The sequence below is a fragment of the Parambassis ranga genome, chromosome 5, assembly GCF_900634625.1.
Source record: "Parambassis ranga chromosome 5, fParRan2.1, whole genome shotgun sequence".
Taxonomy (NCBI): Eukaryota; Metazoa; Chordata; class Actinopteri; family Ambassidae; genus Parambassis; species Parambassis ranga.
The window spans coordinates 12,758,972-12,776,937 of NC_041026.1; positions in this window are offsets into that span (position 1 = coordinate 12,758,972).

The window sequence follows — 17,966 nt, forward strand, 5'->3', positions numbered from 1 at the left end:
CGACTTACAAAGGTTGTGACGACCTTTGTTTGTATGAACTATTTTTATGCTAGGCTGTGGTGGAAAGATAGTGTTATGGAAAGTCAGTTGCACACAGATTTTATTTCCAGAGTCAGCATACCACGAACACTGCAGCTACGTGACTGTCAGTGAGTATCTTCATACCAGAGTAGCAATCATTTCTTTAGTTTGAGCTCTTGGATTTAATGGATGATTTACCTGTTTTATGTTTAAGTTTATTATCTTCCTCTTTGTTACACTGCATAATTTATAGTTGGATAAAATCAAACAGTGCTGTTAGGCCAAGAGAGCAGCTGTACGAGGGCTGCCTCGCCTGCACCACCTGCACATGTGTACTACGTAAATTAATCTAGAGGTAAAACCTTTCTGTTTAACAAAGTCTATAGGTAGTCCAAGCCATTTTTTGTAGCCATGTCGAAAATAAACTTAATGCTTCCATAGTTTGATGGATGTTTACACATGGCTTTTGTATGCCACTCCAGATACTGTACCCATCAACCCCGGAAGTATTACGTCACTAGCCGGATTCACTAGGCACGGGACCTATAGCAACATATCACCTGTAATGTGTTTATATGGCGTTCTCTCTGTCCTATTTACCTCCTTTTCTCCTCCTGTACCCGGCCGACCATCAGCATGAGAGTCCCTGCTGAGCCAGGTCCTGCTCAAGGTTTCTTTCTGCTTAGGGGTCAGGCTCTGAGTTTCTGTTTAGCGCCTACAGACAGTTCTGATTGGAACAAGATGCTATACAAATAAAATTAAACTGAATTAAAAGCTTGCACACAGTCATTGGACTCCACGCCCTTATTGCATGATCTGACAATATTCCAAGTTCAACAACCACTTATACATGTTTGTGATCAACTCCCAAAGCCAAAGAAGAACAACACCTGCTTTCTCCACCTCTGATCAGTATGTAGCATACAAAGGTTTATGTATCCTCACAAATGTAGCAACAATTATGTGGTGGGATTATACTTTGAATTCAAGTTTGTACTCGTTTAGAAGTCGCACCACCCAGGGTTAGGCTTGGGACCGTAATACTTTAAATATTAAAATATTAAAAGAATCAATTAAATCTTACATCAGAGGCTGTAAGTCCTCAGCTTCAGTTCTCATTTCTCAAAAGAATGCACAGAACAACGACTTGGTCTAAAGGATGATATATTTATTAACTACAGAATAAAATATGAGATATAATGCAGAGTAAATATGAACATATGTACAATTATTTAAGAAAATAAAAACATGAAAGATGTTGGAGTGATGGTGATAAAGAGAATGTAGTGAAGTTTCTACGATGAAAATTAACTACTACCAAGCTGTGAATTGGTGTTAGAATGTAATTATTAGAACTTCGACATCAACCCTTATCAAGGTGCAGGTGTGAGGAGGTTGTGGAGCAAGATGTTCACTAGGATCAGAGCCTCTGTGCTGGTGTGGCCATCCTCTCACGATGGCTCCGGGTGGGCTCTCATGAAGGCTTGTGTGTTGCTAGGTAGCAGATGTCACTGGGCTCGGTGCTATGCAGCGGCGTGGAGTGGAGCAGACGTCTTTCTGTCATAACACCGGGTGGTGTGCTCAGGTCGTAGGCAGCTGGTCCTCCTGCTGGATCCTCAGCTGTGGGTTGATGTGAAAAGTTTCTGTAAAAGTCCAAAAAAAAAACAACTATTTTGATTCTGAGGCTCAAGATGACGTTACACTTGAAAAAGAGTCAAAATACATTCAAATAGTATAAAACAAAGAGCACATTATAGTGTGAGGTGTCCCTTTGGAATGTAACAGAAAGTTTTTATGACTGGTTTGGTCAGTCTTTATCTCTTGGTATGCCATGGCTGTGATGAGGAAGAGTTGTAATTCTGGTGCATGTGTCATCCTTGTTAGTTCTTTTAGAGGTAACATGATACAAATCAATGATAGCTAGCTGTCCACATTTCCTGTGTGTGGATGGCTAAGTGTTTTATTAGCATATTCGTCTTTCAATTCTCAAATTAATAAGTGGTCTCCTCCTGAGGAATGTTGACAGCTTTTAAGGTTTCTCAAAACAAGATTGTCTCTTTGGAAGAAGATAAAATGCAGCCCGGGCATTGTCGCTACAAGTATCACCCCCTCAATCCATTCCTTCTTCTTGAATGTTACTGCAGGCTCATTCCGATGAGCCGATTCCATAGACGGCTTATGGGCATCTAGACGGCAAGATACAACACGCCCACATTTCCAGATAGAATGAAATCTAATCGCTTTTTGATGCATACTATTATTGGATGTTTTTTCCTACATGACTTGTTTTAAGTCTTGGGAATCAAGTTGCCTTATGCAAGTCCATGTTTTGCTGACAGCAGCTGCCAAATTCCCAGCATGTCAGAGTAACCTATTCCTGAAAAGAGCACTGTGCAGTGTAGTGTCAGGCTGAGGAAAAGTTTAGATGTGTCTCCACTCTGTTTTAATTGCATGTGACTTGTAGATGATGGTGTATGCAGCTACTTACAGCTTATGTGGGATACCCAGGCCTTCATACGCATGCCCCTGCTCCACCTCCTCCTCCATACTGTCCTTATGTTACTCCCACACATTCAAACACGTACGTATGCAAATAAACACCCTCTTGTACTGTAACAGGTTGTGTGCGCAGCTGCCTGTTTCACCTGCTTTTCATCTATCTGTAGCTAAAGGCGATGCTTCGGGATACATGTAAATGATTGGCTCGGATGAGTTTTTACAGAACACACAATTTTTTTGTTTGCATTTATATTTTCTTTGCATGACACCATACACCGAAAATCAAGAAGTACAACATGTCTATGACATCATGGTCCTCTGTTAACTCTTTCAGAGCTGATGCAGGTGGGCTTGATTTGAGACGGCATCCACCTGTCACTCAAAATGACCACATGCTTAGTTATGTGTTAATTTAAGTCTTAGTATAAATACTGCTGCAGTTTTCATCTTTTTCTGTTTATTTATTACCATTTTTGGCCAACAAGTGTGATTTGTTCAGGTGTATATCACATGCACATTGTATGATAATTACATAACATGTGGTGTTTGAGCTTGAGCTCACCAAAATGTGCATTAAAGTATGTTAACAAGAACTATTTCAAAATCACACTAACATCATTGTTCCTTATTTCTCATGTGCTCTCATTACCGCTTTTCCAAAATATATTTTGCTATATCACCACTTACACAATAAAATGACATTTATCTGACCTCCTTAGCAGAATGGACAGATTGACAGACATGCATCTATAGCCATGGTCTGTTGTACACAGCAGCAGCCTGGTCTCCAAAAAAATACCAGGCCACAGTGCAGAGTATTTAACACATCAGTGTAATAATAATGATTTCCCCAGGGGTTTTCTGTGTCACAGTGGTCATGTTATTATTGAAAAATGATTATAAATATGCATAACAATCAATGTTTACAACAACTCGAACATATTAGCACATCACATACAAGGACAAAACTGTTCAGTAGGAACTAAAACATGATGAATGCGATGCCTCATTCAAAGGTTTCCAAAAAGAATAGGAGGGATCACTGTTACCACAATGGCTGTGGAGAGAGAAAGAGAGCGAGAGAGAGAGAGAGAGAGAGAACTGCTCTAATGAAAGCAGGATAATCACAAAATGTCCGTATTTCACTTTGTATCTCCATCAGTCTGTCAGCATTATCCAGGCTGTCTGCCGAAAGATCTTGTGTGTCAGCGGTACGATGCAAAAATCTCAGTGGGCTCTGAAGATACCTTGTTTCCATGCCAACCATCTGTTAACTCGTATCCTTCAGCTTGACCTCACGCGCCTTCCTCTCTAGAAAATTACCTCTGATCAGAATGAGATGTCGTTCTTGAATGAGTCTCAGGAGGGGGGGGTTGCCGTGACAATTACATGTGTGACTTGTGATGCTGCTTTCAGGTCATGGCGTCTTTTTGTTGTTTGCGTTATTGGAAATAACAGCTGAAATATCAACTCTAGTAGAAGCTGCTTCTTTAAATCTGGTTCACAAAAACATTCAGAGCTAAAGACATATCTGCTGTTTTGTTACAGAAACTGGAAAAGTTGCTACCTCCCTGTTATGAGGTGTATTTAGAAACACCAAGAAAAAAAGTGATTGTGGTTTAAAAACTAACAACACTATCTATGTTATTATTTTTTGCACATCCCATTTAGAAGTTAATAAACATTTGACTGCTCACATTGATAGAATTCTGTAAAAAGAGGAGTGTTCTTAAATTCCTTTTAAGCTTGGATTCCTTGCTAGGAATTTTTAGGCTACCCATATTCTTAGAAAGTAAATACTCGCCCAGATCTTACACAATAGTGCAGTCAGCTGGTCATGTTATTGTTGTGCACATGCATGAAGGATTTCGTCATCAGTGCTGCTGCACTCGGTTAGTAATGAACAAAACAGAACAGAAGAGCAAAATGGCCAGGTCACATAATGTCACAATGATTGTTTGTGTGTTGATATATGCTAATGCATGCATGGTAAAGTAAGCGTTTCCATCAATGAGATGTAAGAGTTTTAACTTGTGTTTTTTTCTACATGCAGCTTTATTTATTGCATCATTTTCTATCTGTTAACGCCACCAGGTTTAAAGTTCATCATCTCCCCTCTCATCCAAACAACCAAAATGCAGCTGTAGTGTGTTTGTGCTCTCTGGATAAAAGCATCCAGCCAGCAGACAGCATTCAGATGCAATATAAATGCTCCTGTAAGAGAGTGAGGAAAGCTTCCAGGAACACTGACACTGAAAACATTAGACGACATTACCAGTTAACTGTCCATCAGTAGCAGGCTGGGCATGACGTCTGCTTTTGATCCAGTACAGCAACAGCAAGAAAGTTGATGCCACTTCATGTCCATCAGTATGTTCTCACTCTCTATATCTTGGCCTATAGCAAAAATGATGTGAGGCATCACTCTTTAAATATATTTTATCTTAATGTCTTAATGACATCTTCATTTGAAGAATTGAATATTATTAAATATGTGTATTTGTTAGAAGAATATTTAATCAACAAACAATTTTTTTATTTTTAAGTATACTCTCCTAAGATACAACATTTTTTATGAAGTCCTCCCTACACCACATGCTTACAAGTTCAGCTCAGTTTACTCCCTGCCTCAGCATCTAACACTCCCGTCTAGATTCCCTTCCAGTGTGGTCATCAGCCTGTTAAAGCAAAATGAGCTAAAACATGGCTGAATGCCATCAAGAGTAGCCTTATGAATGTTACCTGTGAAATATTTGCAGGTCTCTGCATCTATAGTGCTTTTTGTGTTGATACAATTCATAATACCTGTCTGTCTTTTTTTAAATCATGATTTGTTATTGCACAGATCATGTTTGTCTGTGAACCATATTGACTTTTATAACTTATTGTGACACATGAGTAAGTGATGTTAAAGGTGCTTTATTACCAGCAAAAACAATGGAAAAACACACCAACATATAAAACTACATGGACTTTGACATGGTGCGATAGATGTGATGTAACAAGGCCAGTCACCTCATATATCACCAGTGACCCAGCAGGGTTTATGCTTTGTTAATGATCATTTATGGTTTCTTTATAGTGCCAAAAAAGATGACTATAAAACAATACCAGTTGTGTTTAATGATGCCATGGTGGAGTCTACCAAACCCTCAGGGGTCATTTGCTGACTTCAAAAAGAACATTTGTGAGATATGTGAACAAATTCTCTTTTGATACTAGTTCATCCTTTGATAGACACAAAGGATTTTGGTACTGCGTCTTCCTTTGGATTCATTTTGATGTTATGAACATGAGTGTGTGGATCAAAGGGTATTAGGTGCTTTCAGCTGCACAAAGCAGAAAATGCTCTCATATCATGCAATGCTGTTACATTGGTTAGCACTGCCACCTCACAGCACCAAGGTTCTTGGGTCAAATCTGACAGGAGTTTGCATGTCATCCCAGTGCTTGCCTTTCTGCAGATACTTCAGCTTCTGCCCACATAACAAAGACATGTATGTTAGGTTAACCAGGGACTCTATGACCCTGTTCACACTGGAGGAATCAATCCGGCTAGAGCGAGATTTGGGCCGTATCTGGATATATCCAGATGTTTTTTTTTCTGAGTCAATCCACCTCTTGGAGGTGGATCTAGCCGGATTGGTACACATCTGGCTCAGGTCTGAACACAAATGCAGCTAGCGAATCCCACTAGAGACATCATACTTCCGATTTACGGGGTTACTAACTACGACAGCTTTGCCCTGAGTTTATTGTCAACAGGGCTACAAAGGAACGCGGCCTGAACTAACTCTGTATTATACTAGGCGCCACCTAGTGGTTTGGAGGACAACAAACAAGCTGGGTAAAGCTGGATTGACTTTCTCCAGTGTGAACGTTGTGCAACAAGTTGTTTGTCTTTCTATAGTAGCCCTGTGAGAGACTGCCAGTCTATCAAGCATGTATCCTTTAGCCATTTATAAACAGTGAAGTTAAAAAAACAAATTGAGAAATACTATTTATAAAAATAAAAAAGAAGTATTATAAATATGCAACTATATTTATATTATTATATTCTATTTATATTTACACAACAACAAAAAATGTCGCTTTTGCTGACTTTGCGTTCTATGCTTGCAGTTGAAAATAAGGAATTAAACAGGGGAAGTAGCATCAACTGAACATTGCACCACTGATGACTCACAAGGGAATTAATTCACCAGCAAATAATGGTGATTACACTGGCTTCCTTTGTGGTGCTTATGTTGTGTCGTCTATGTTACCCAACCAAAACAATCAAACCAACAGGTCTGCCTGTCCTTTTTTCCCTGACAGGAAATGACTAGTTTGGACTGTAAATACATATAGACAAATCTCCTGTGATGTCACCTCACAGGGTTGTGAAGAGTGCATTGTAACTTCAACGCATCTGAGTCCACCTAAACTCCTGTTTAATCCAAATACAGGCAAAGATATAGAAAACAAGTGAAGTATATAAAGATTAACCCCTGTTTTAACATGACTAGATTTAGGGTATTTTTGACATTTTAGTTTCAGAGGTTGCTCCTATTGGGTCAAGGTCTTTATTACTTACTTATGTACCTGTTGCAAAATTCCCATAATGCACCCACAATGCCATCTGCTCTGTGTCATTAACTACTCTTAGAAGGTCATGGCAGCCTGCTCTCTCCCCAGCAGCATTCATGACTGTGTGGCTTTGGCTGCAGAGTTTAATTAAGAAATAAAGCTGTAATCGCATGTTTCCTGCCTGTCTGTGCCACTTTTCCTCTGTACTGCACAAACAGGTACAAATTGGAGAAAGGACAAATGACAGAGAAAACAGTGGAGGAAACTAGAAATCATGGAAAAGATGAGGAAAGCATTGAAAGAAATGTGAGTGCAAGACAGGGGGGGATCAAAGACATGGGGAGTAAATGCTGAACATGATGGTCATGAAAGTGGGAGCACGGGAGACGGGGAGCAGTGAACTAAGTGACCCAACAATTAGGAGGTGATGTGGAGCTATGTTCAGGGATAAACACATTCCAGAGGGCATGTGTTTATGCCTGATCCCTGAGAGAGAGACAGAAAGAGTGGTAACGAGGGGAAGACTGAGGGGATGGTGAAGAAGAAAAAAAACAATGTGGGTGATGACAGAAAGAGGTTGTAAAGAGGAAAAATGCAATAGTAAGGAAAGAAAAAGAAAAGCAAAAACATTCCTTTCTTTCTTTTTATCAATACAAGATACCCAAACTCTAGCTTTCAAGAGAGAGAGAGGAGTGCAATAGTTGGTGACTCACATTGATGGGGGGGAGAATGTGTTTATCCCTTAAATCATGCAAAGAAGAGATTTGACGTCTGTTTCTAAGGAGAAAAAAATAAGTGACTTAGAGCATTTAATGAGCGAATAGCAGAACTGCAGCTCAACCAACCGGATAATGCTTCGTTAAGGAGACGCTGATTGGCCTGCCGCTCAAATCCCCCACCAGCCACAATGCAACAATTAGGTCTTTTGTTAAGTAATAAGGGAAGGATCATAGACCCTCATCCTTATAGACTTCCATGTTTAGATGTATAACTTTCAGATATAAACATGGTTTCACCCTAGTAATAATATGGTATCCATAGATAATTTGCCTGTCCATGATCACTTTTTAATATCTAGATTATGATACACATAATTAAGGGAAAAGTTACACTTACCTAAACTAAGTGTTTTTGGTCAGTTAAGCAGAGTCAGGTGAGATAGAGATGCAGGCTGATGTCACCAAAATACACTAATGCCTTGAATCAAGTCACATGTTATTACTATTTAATTTAGACCTTAGCCAGATTTCAGCAAATCTCTGAGGTGGAGTTTAGCCTGGATTTGATGATTGATTTTTTTGCAAATCTGAACAGCACAAATCAAAGATTGATTACACAAGTCTGAACGGGGTCCTATTGGTCTTACTGTTACTTGGAGTGAAACTTCCTGGGAATGGATGGAAGCTGCATTGTATGTGGTAGAATGATGATGTCTGAGACTGAGTCTTGTCCTGTGGAGGTGCATATATGACATGAATGTGTTTTTCCCTCTGAGTTATGTCTCTGAGTTTCTCTCATGCTCCTGACACAAATGGGATGACAATGGGTGGGTTTTCTTTTTATGGCTTTGACAAGTACACAGACATGTCACACACGTCGTAGCACTGCGACAGACCCCCCCCCCCCTTGGTAGGCTACACGTCAAGAAAATGAGGAATGTTTCATGCATGAGAAACAGACTCTGGAGAACATAACTCTCTCTGGGAAGGCTCTGCAAAACACAGACTCTGCCATGGCAACGGATCGACTTTCTGTCTCATGCCGCCGCTATGATTATTTCCATAGCAACATCATCAAAAGTTGCATGGCAACAATCATAAGCGTGCCAACCGGATCTGAACAGTAATGCCTCTCCTATCTTTATTATTTATCCTGTGCAGAATGATAATACCTCAGTGTAAAATCTCTTCTTCTAAGTCTTTTTCACATGTGGCAGAAGCCTGATTGATCCATTTATTTGCATGTGAGAGTGAAGTGAATGTGAATTGAGGCTTAATGTTTTGCTTTATCTGTTTAAAGTTAAATCGTATCTTTAACAGAACCTAAAACATACAGTCATATGGCCATGCAGAATAAACACAGGACTCATTAAGTGCATACGATTGATACAGTTCAGCAGTATACTGCTCCCCATTTTGTTTGATTAACCATAAAACCATCTCTGGCATTGCTGCCAGCTGCTCATCCTTTTTCACTTTTGACAATGTAGTGCTCTCTTCAGCAGGTCACATGACCACGGTGCATGTAAAGAATTCTGTGAACACAGTTTGGACAAGAATAAAAGTACATTTCTGAAGTTTTAGAAATACATGTAGCTTCTTATTTACACTGTAACATTAGCCAAAGGTCTAATGTTGTATTAAGGCGGAATAGGCCTCCCTATATGTTCTACCTGTTGTACCTGTTATATATAAGTATAGCACCCTTCAGCTGAATAACCTTTGCTATCTTTGTTTACTATGGAAGCCACCTCAGGATTGAACCGCCTCAGGATTGTTTGGTGTTAGTGTCCGTGGCAGTAGATGTCAAACAAACTAAAAACAAACTCTGCCTCTGGGATATGGCGCTCCGGTCAGTGACTTCTACCTCTCCTGTTGGACCAAGGGCACAGTACACACTATATACATTACCGTGTTGTGGTGCAAATTAGTACTAGTAAATAGTACTGATCAGGGCTAGCTGGTAGCATGCTGTGGTCAGTATTGTGTTGTTGATTGTTTAAACATCAGATTCCACTTTTATGTAGTGTTTTAAGGCTAAATGGTAAAAAAAAAAAAATAAAAATAAAAGATGACTGGGTCCTTTAAATAATCCTGATGTCATAACCTGTTGTAGATGCCTGACTCTTCAGACCTGCATGACACTGCAATGACCTCCCCACTGCCAAAATTCTTTGAGGTTGGTAGTGCTTTTCGGTGAAGGATCTCACAATGTCATTAAGGACAATTTGTGTTGTTATTGGAAGTTAAAACCACTTTGATTCCTTGGTTAGTTATGTTAAGATGTAGCACCTCCATATATAAATATAAGTGCATAAGCATGGGGTGAAATTTCATATTTACAAACCTGACATGCTATGGTGGCCTACTTGGATCCCAGGATCAGTAGGCCAAGTGGGAGGTGTAGGATTTTCCAGTAGAAAAACTTTATTTCCTAATGTGGGTGTGGGACGTTTAAGGTACTGTGTGTGATGTGAGTGATGTTTGATGTTTGGATGTTGGATGTATACATAAATGGCGCAACTGCGGAGCATGCGCAGTTGTAGTGTAGCTATAGCAACGCTTGTTGCTTTGTAGTGCAGCTATAGCAACGGTTTGTTTGATTATTTCTGATTGCCCGTCGGGACTCGTACGCCGTGTCGGTGAGTGGGCATTATTAGTTTTGGAATGTATTGTTTAAGTCAAAATGTTAGCCGTTAATAGCTGGGTTTGTTCGTGTGTTTTATTGCAGGTTTACAACATAATAGTTTCTAAAAGTTTCTAATAGTTACTAATAGTTTCTGAAAGTTTCTAATAGTTCAGCTGAAAGTTAGTTCAGCTAATAGTTCACGTAGTATGTGTGTCTGTGTGAAATAAAGAGTGTGGAAACTACGAGTTGTATCTGCCGTGCTTGTTCCGACAACCCGTCCAGAGGGGAGACTAACGAAGAGTAAATCTGGACACTATGCATGAATGGAAAGAGAGAAACAGGCTGACTAATGAGATTGTGTGTTAAATTGTAGAGAAAGAGGTGGCTTTAGCTCAGCAGGGGATGAAGGCTCCAACAATGTCAAAAGACATCCAGCTTCTGTTTCTGTTAAACAGCCCATTGTCAGTGATCCGTGTTATTTATGCATCTTTTGTCTTGCTCAAATAATCAACTAGCAGTTTGCTGCATTAGATAATTTATGCATTTTAATATGTACACCATTTTTAAATCACATCACAGAGCACTCTAATTATGAAACATTGTTTCTGCTCAGAAACGAACTGCCCCCGTTCGTCTGTAATGCTGGTGTTTACTGGGAAGTGGTGCATTTATTTCAGTTTAATCCCTCTCTCTGGCCGGCCGGGGCGGTCAGATGACAGGCGTTAATCTCTGGACTCCCTGCCTGACTGACTGCCTGCTTACTAATATGGGATTAAAACCTAGCACGCCTCCATCACATAGAAGGCTCTCAACCCCACAAGCAGGGTGAGCAGAGACGAGATGATGCTGTTGAACCACAGCAGGCAGACAGATGACGAGCTGTGTCACCTGCTTTTCTTTCCCCCCTTTTTTGTTCTCTCCAATACTCTGCTTGTGGTGCTTTTCTTTGATTTCAGTATATGCATAATAATACATAAACATAAGAATACACTAAGAGGCATTTATTATACGTGCCCTGCTGCTTTTAGCACGTAGGTTGCAGTTAGACTTAGTTACATAAGTGTTACTATCCTACATATGATGGTGTTGTCATGTTAGTGAGAACTTTGTTGCTTTGTGATGTCAGGATTGGATCGTCCTCCACACACACCAATAGACAACTGCAGTTCCTGGACAGACCACTGGAGGCTGGCTACCTAAGTAAGTCAATCACACAGACCTCTGTGTTTTTATACTTTATAAACAAACAACAACAACAACAAAATATGCTAAAATGTGTATATCTCTGCACATAAACACTCACCAGACCAGCAGGTGTCAGTAGTCTGTAGTCACAAAGGGCAACTTTCCTAAATCATGCTGATGTGCACTGCTGGCTTTGAGGTTTGCTTGTTTTTGCCACTTCTCTTTTGTTCTCGTACACAGCTTTGCAGGCTTCACTGCCCCAAAACAGATGTCATTGGACCAATTAATGCCTATACTGCAAGGCAGAACCTAAAGGCTAACACCTAGCATATGCAAAAGACCAACCAGCTCATATATAAGACACTTTATATCATATGATCAGATTATTTTCAAACTATGGCCAAAATCTTCCTTCACTCTCGAGTAGAGAGTTCAGTTTCATGTTTCAAAATACATGTTCTATTTTTTTGCTGCATGAGATGAGATTACACAGCAACTGTTTGAGGAACTGAGTACAAACTTGGCAGACTATCTTTACTTCCTGTAATGGAAAATTACTGCTGTGATTCTACTGCTGAGCTCTCTGCATCAAACATCATTCAAGTATCTTTAACAACACGCAATATTATTTTTCTCTAAGTAATATTGCTTACTCTTTTACCACATCCCATGTCATGTCTCACTCTCAAAACATTCAACAAGAAATACTGCCTCATTTAGAAGCATATGAATGGCAGCTGAATGGTAGCTGAATCCTGCAGCCTGTCTTCCTCTTTTTCACTCTTTTCACTGTTTATCTAACGATTCTTCATAACTCTCTGTTCATCTCCTTTTCATTTAGCTTTTCCAGTTCCTTATTTAACCCTGCTGCAGCTATATAAAACACATTTAATGATATCAGGAGCAAAGAAACGACAGGAAATAAATCCTGATGAGACGGTTTAACATCAAACGCAGCCTCTGCTGCTTTCAGGAAGTCTAGCTTGTAAATGTTTGTCACATTTCCTGGCACGTGACCTCCAACGACACTAACAGCAGCCGTGCAAGCACAACAACACCCTCCGCTTGGTCACACTCTGCAGTCTGCACTGTGAGCTGTGCCTAAATTGTGGCTGCAGGTTCATGTTTGGAGAGGATGAAAGAAAAAGCAATAAGCGTAAAGAATAATTTTCCACAACTTTACACAAATGTCCTGCATTACAGATATCTTGCAAGTGCATATTATTTTAAATAATCAATGAGCCATATTTGATTTTAAAATGAACCACTTGCTGAACTGTACATTTGGAGTTTATTTATGTCTACTAAAAAGTCATACTTGTATTTGGAGTGCTGGTGCCCAGGTGTCACAAAGATTACACTCTTTGGTCAAAGTCTCATGTATTCTGATGTAGGCAGCAGATACCCAGATTATTGAAAACTGATATCCATGCAAAGATAGTGTTGGATGGAGATAAAGGTGATCACACAATTGACATATAGTATTTGCTCCATGGATTGCCAACAAGTTCTGAGGCGGCATTCCATCTGTCAAACAAGACGGGACAAGACTGCATCGAATAGAAAAGAGATCAGGATCAGGCCAGGATCTTGTCATTGTAATGCAAATGTTACATCTATCAGTTTTGACCAAAAAGCAACTCCCTGGGCTGAGAAAATAAGCAGGAGCAGTGACTGCAGTCCCTCTAATGGCCACTTGCCACCTTCAAAAATGTTTGATTCCTCATAGATCTTAATTTTAAAAGCTTTACCAAAGAAATAGACGTGTTTACAGCCTGTTATCTTTAGGTTATCTTAATTTGAAATCCTAGTTCACAATCAGTTCACAAGTTATAAATAGTTCATTTTAGCTTCTTCCTGCTTATGTAGCTACATGTCATCGTCCGATCAAATCAACATCAACATGAAGGTCGAATATACAAGCTCTCCTGGTTCAACCTCATTTTATGCACATTTGCATTGAAGGCAAAGCCACCACAGAACCAAACCAGCCTGCAACAAGTATCCAAACATTCATTCACCATAATTTGCATGATGGTGCGGATCTGCCCTGTCTGGCAGTCTGCAGTGGTAGACAAATAAGGTGTCACTCACGCAACATGATGGGACAAAATACTCCCCGCCGAGTCACTATACCAAATGTTAAAAAAAAATTTTTTTATAATGTTTGGATGGAGTGCGAAGGGTGCATCATAATATAAAACAATTGTAAAAACTGGCCGGTCCTTTTGTAGATTGAGGGTCAGTGTTATGTTACTAAAGCACCTATGCAGTGGAGGACATTTAAAAGTGTTACAACCTTTCCACTGTGACAATAAAATGAGGGCAAAGGTCACAGTTGCCAAATTTACACAGTACTCCTGCACACACAAAAAATATTTTTGACAGTGGCAGTGTTGAAGTCAGTCTAATCTTCTGCTTTGCAACATTTAAGCAAACATGTATTGCAGCCTTGATGAATCACATCTTTGTTCCTGTTATTAAGTGTTGAAACTTGCTAAGCTTTCGTTAGCAGCTACATCTGTCAGCAAGTAAAGAAAGCAAGTAAGTAACTTATGGATCTTTGAGGTTTACCTTTTAATTTTTACTCTACCGAAGCAAGATATGAGTCAACCTGATCCGTGTATCCGTTAGCTTTCTTATCTCATTGCACACAACTTGTTGTGGCACGTCTCATTTTCAGCACCAGAAAGAAAGGTCAACATGTACAACTAGTGTCGCAGCACAACACTCGAGTGCTACTTTATTATCCAGGCCACCACCACTTCATTTGATAGCAAAGAAAGGCAGGCTGTTTGGTTCCTCTGAGCAGGTTTCAGTCTTCAGACTGAGTCATTTGGGTGATGCAAGGTTGCCTTTAGGAGTATGTGCGTCATTTGTTTTTAGCGTTTGAAGCAGTTTTTTTCCATGATGTATGACGCACCGTGTCCCGGAGATCCTACACGTATAAGTTCTTAGTGTTTACAAAAACTCAAGTGCTTCGCCTGTCTCTGCATGTTGTGTATGTTTGTGACTGCTCTGTGCTTCCCAGGTTTTGTGGTTCTCAGGATCAGCCTTAAAAAATGAAGCCTATGTGGAAGCACTTCAAACTAAAGATCCCTCCCATGACTTCTGGGAGCTCAGAAAGTGAATAAATCCTCATAGGCCTCAGTCTGTGTTCACAGAAATACATCAAGCGTTATTGACTTCAGACCCATTACTGTGCATATTTGCAACAAGAGTGGTGTAACTTATCTAGTTCAACCTTAGGCTGTAAACTTATCAATCACCCCTTATATGTACACTAGAAAGGTCAACGGGTTCATCATCCTGAAGTGGAAGTTATCAGTTTCTGCCCCACTCAGTGGCTGAGATATCCTGCCGTCCAAAAACAGACCCCAGTACAACAAAGTGCACAACATCTGGGTTAATATTATTATTGACGTTTTATTTGTTTTAAATGTTATGAAGTTAAATACATTTTTACAAAGCTAACAAATAGATAGAATACTTATCATCAGCCTGCTGCCTTAGCCCATCATTGACTTTGTGCCAGATCTGTGGTTAACTTTAGCAACACATGGACACTGCTCTCAATAGATAAAGCTCTGTTTTGGGGGATATGATGGTGCCTGAGCTCAGAGAGCGTTTTATCCCCGACAGCATGAGAAAGCAGCAAACACTAACGCTCTGTCTTTGACCCTTGCTTTAGGTCATGGATCAGCTCAGGTCATAAGTAGCCTGAGCCACACATGACACAGTGCTCTTTGAATTATTTTTAATAACATTTAATGGGCAAAAACAAAAGCTATTGCTAAATCCTTGCCTTTTCAGTAGCACTGGACTGTGAATTCTTCAAATATAATTCAGAATATTGATGCATATTCCACATTTATTCATGCATTTTGCATAAGTGCACACACCACTATTAGCTAATTGTTTGCAATATATAGCCCACAATACTCATTACAGTTGTGTGGCATATTACAGGATCTCACGTGTTATATGAGTGTCACTACATTGCACTTATTATCTCTCAGGGAGGTCAGGTTTATTGGCCTTCTCTACCCTGGAAGCTTTTCAAGCTGTTACCGGAGCTGAAGGCTGAATTATATTATTGTGGCCACACATGTTTATTAGTGTGACATTTTACTGTTTTATGTCATGTGGTGAAACATCTCATGTTCACATTGTAAAGCATTTACAGACAGCTGAGCCGACTCCTGAGTTCCCATTAATTAAACTACTTCTGCTGGGACTCTGCATCATACACATTCACATTGACAAGGACAACCACTGACTTCTTTACCCCGAGACCTTCGTTATGTAATGTACACAACATTTATTGTTGTTTAGTTCCGTTTTTTAAGACAAAAACCTCAGGGGGCAGGGGAGGGGTGATGTTCAGTCATTGCTTGTGCACAATTTGATTAGTTTATGACTTAAATGACATCATATGTTTGTGTTTAGTTTGCAAATATTAACATATTAACATCCTAATAACAGTTGAGTTCCATTGAGCAACCTCAAACATACATCGAGGAGGTCATTCTCAGTCATTACATGCAGACTGAGTAAACAGAGTAGTAGAGGTAGTGTTTGAAAAAAAAGAAAGAAACACAGTCGAGGGGTGACTTACCAGTCAAGGACTCCAGATAAGAAGTAGGTAGAAAGAGTTTTTAGGGCAAAGGCTAATTCTAGCTGTCAACACAGCACCCTTAGAGATAGCCTATTATGGGAATAATCTGGTGAGGTGAAATTATTTTGACTGTAAATAGAACAAGAATTCTTCACAGCAGCCAGTAAAAGCACAGGAGCTGAGATTCAACTTAAACCATACAAAATGTAACTGTGTCATAAGAAGAGTTTATTTTTCAGGTATTACCCCTAAAGGTAGCCCTGCCTTTAGCAACACAATGAGCATCTGGATAATCCTTGTTATTACAGTATCAGATATTATGTAAACAAGCGGCAGTTATTGTGCTTGCTCTTTTCCTCAACCATTACCATGTCAGTCCAAGTATTCAAATATATCAACTGGTCTTTATTTCCATGGTAACTCAGAAATTGTGTGCAAATCATGCAAATTTGACCTGACATTGCAGTGCAGGAGGGAAGAAGAAGAAGAAGCAGTAAAACATCACCATTATATTTCAGCTTATCTTCACAGCGCAGTAAATATTCACAGCTTCTTTGATTTCGGTGCAATAAAACATCCTCCAAGGATGGTTGCTAAACAATCGATATGTGCTATTTTTATGTAATTCCATGAATACAAACAAGATAGGTGTCTGGAAGCTGCGTCCTTCAGAGACCCAGGTGGGGCAGGGTGTTAACTGTTAAGGTTATGAAAGTGTTGTTAAATAATACTCTCTGAGTCGCAATACCAGGCTTTTGTTGCGTAGCAACCTTGACAACTACATTTATCACTGTTGATAACAGCAAACTGACTGTTGCTTTGATAAGGATCCAATGTCCAATCTGTTCCAAAAATTTAGGTAGTTAAATTATTGCTTTCTTTACAAAGAAGCTGTGTAAAAAGCAGATCGATGCACAGTGGTCTGGTCATCATGGCAAAATGTAACCACCTGTGCTGAGTGACAAAGTCCTGCATCACTTTTTACAGGGTTCAATTCGCCATGGTTACTGACTCATGGTCCCTCACTGAAAAGATTCCCCTTAAGCTTCAATAGTTCCACAAGATTGTTGTGTTCTTTTGACACTAGTGGGTGGATGAAGGATTGTTGTGTCTTGATGGCAATTTCTTTACCTTCTAGTTGCCACTTTCAACATACTGTTTCCCGTTTTTTTTTTTTTTGGTCCCTTTTAAACTCAGTGCCAGTGTATGAGCACTGCATGATTAGAAAAAGATGCAATGTGTGCCAGAAATAGCAAAGATTTGCAGAAGGCTTGATGGCATCCAGGATATCTACTTTAAATGGGGTGTGTCCACTTGATGTTTAAATCACTGCACACTGGAGCCACACAATACACGCTAAATCCATAAACTAGATTCTAGTAAGTGGATCTTTGGACCTGACTACTTTCTGGAGATTGAATTGATTCAACAAATTATTGCGTTTACATCACTGCCAAAGGGACGTTATAGCCTTTACCTGTAAATTCTGCAGATCTGCTTAGAGCTGTTTCCCACAGAATGCTACTGTGTTTTGTTCGCCCCCTCCATCCAGCTCTTCCCCATGCAAAACCAGTTGCTCAAAGACACACAGACATAGACAATGATTTGCATTAAGCCATGAAAGTTGCCTTTGAAAGACAGAGCACAGCAACCATTAATAAAACCATTAAGAACTATTAAGTCATCACAAATACATCCAGCAGCTTAGACAACATTATAGTGAAAG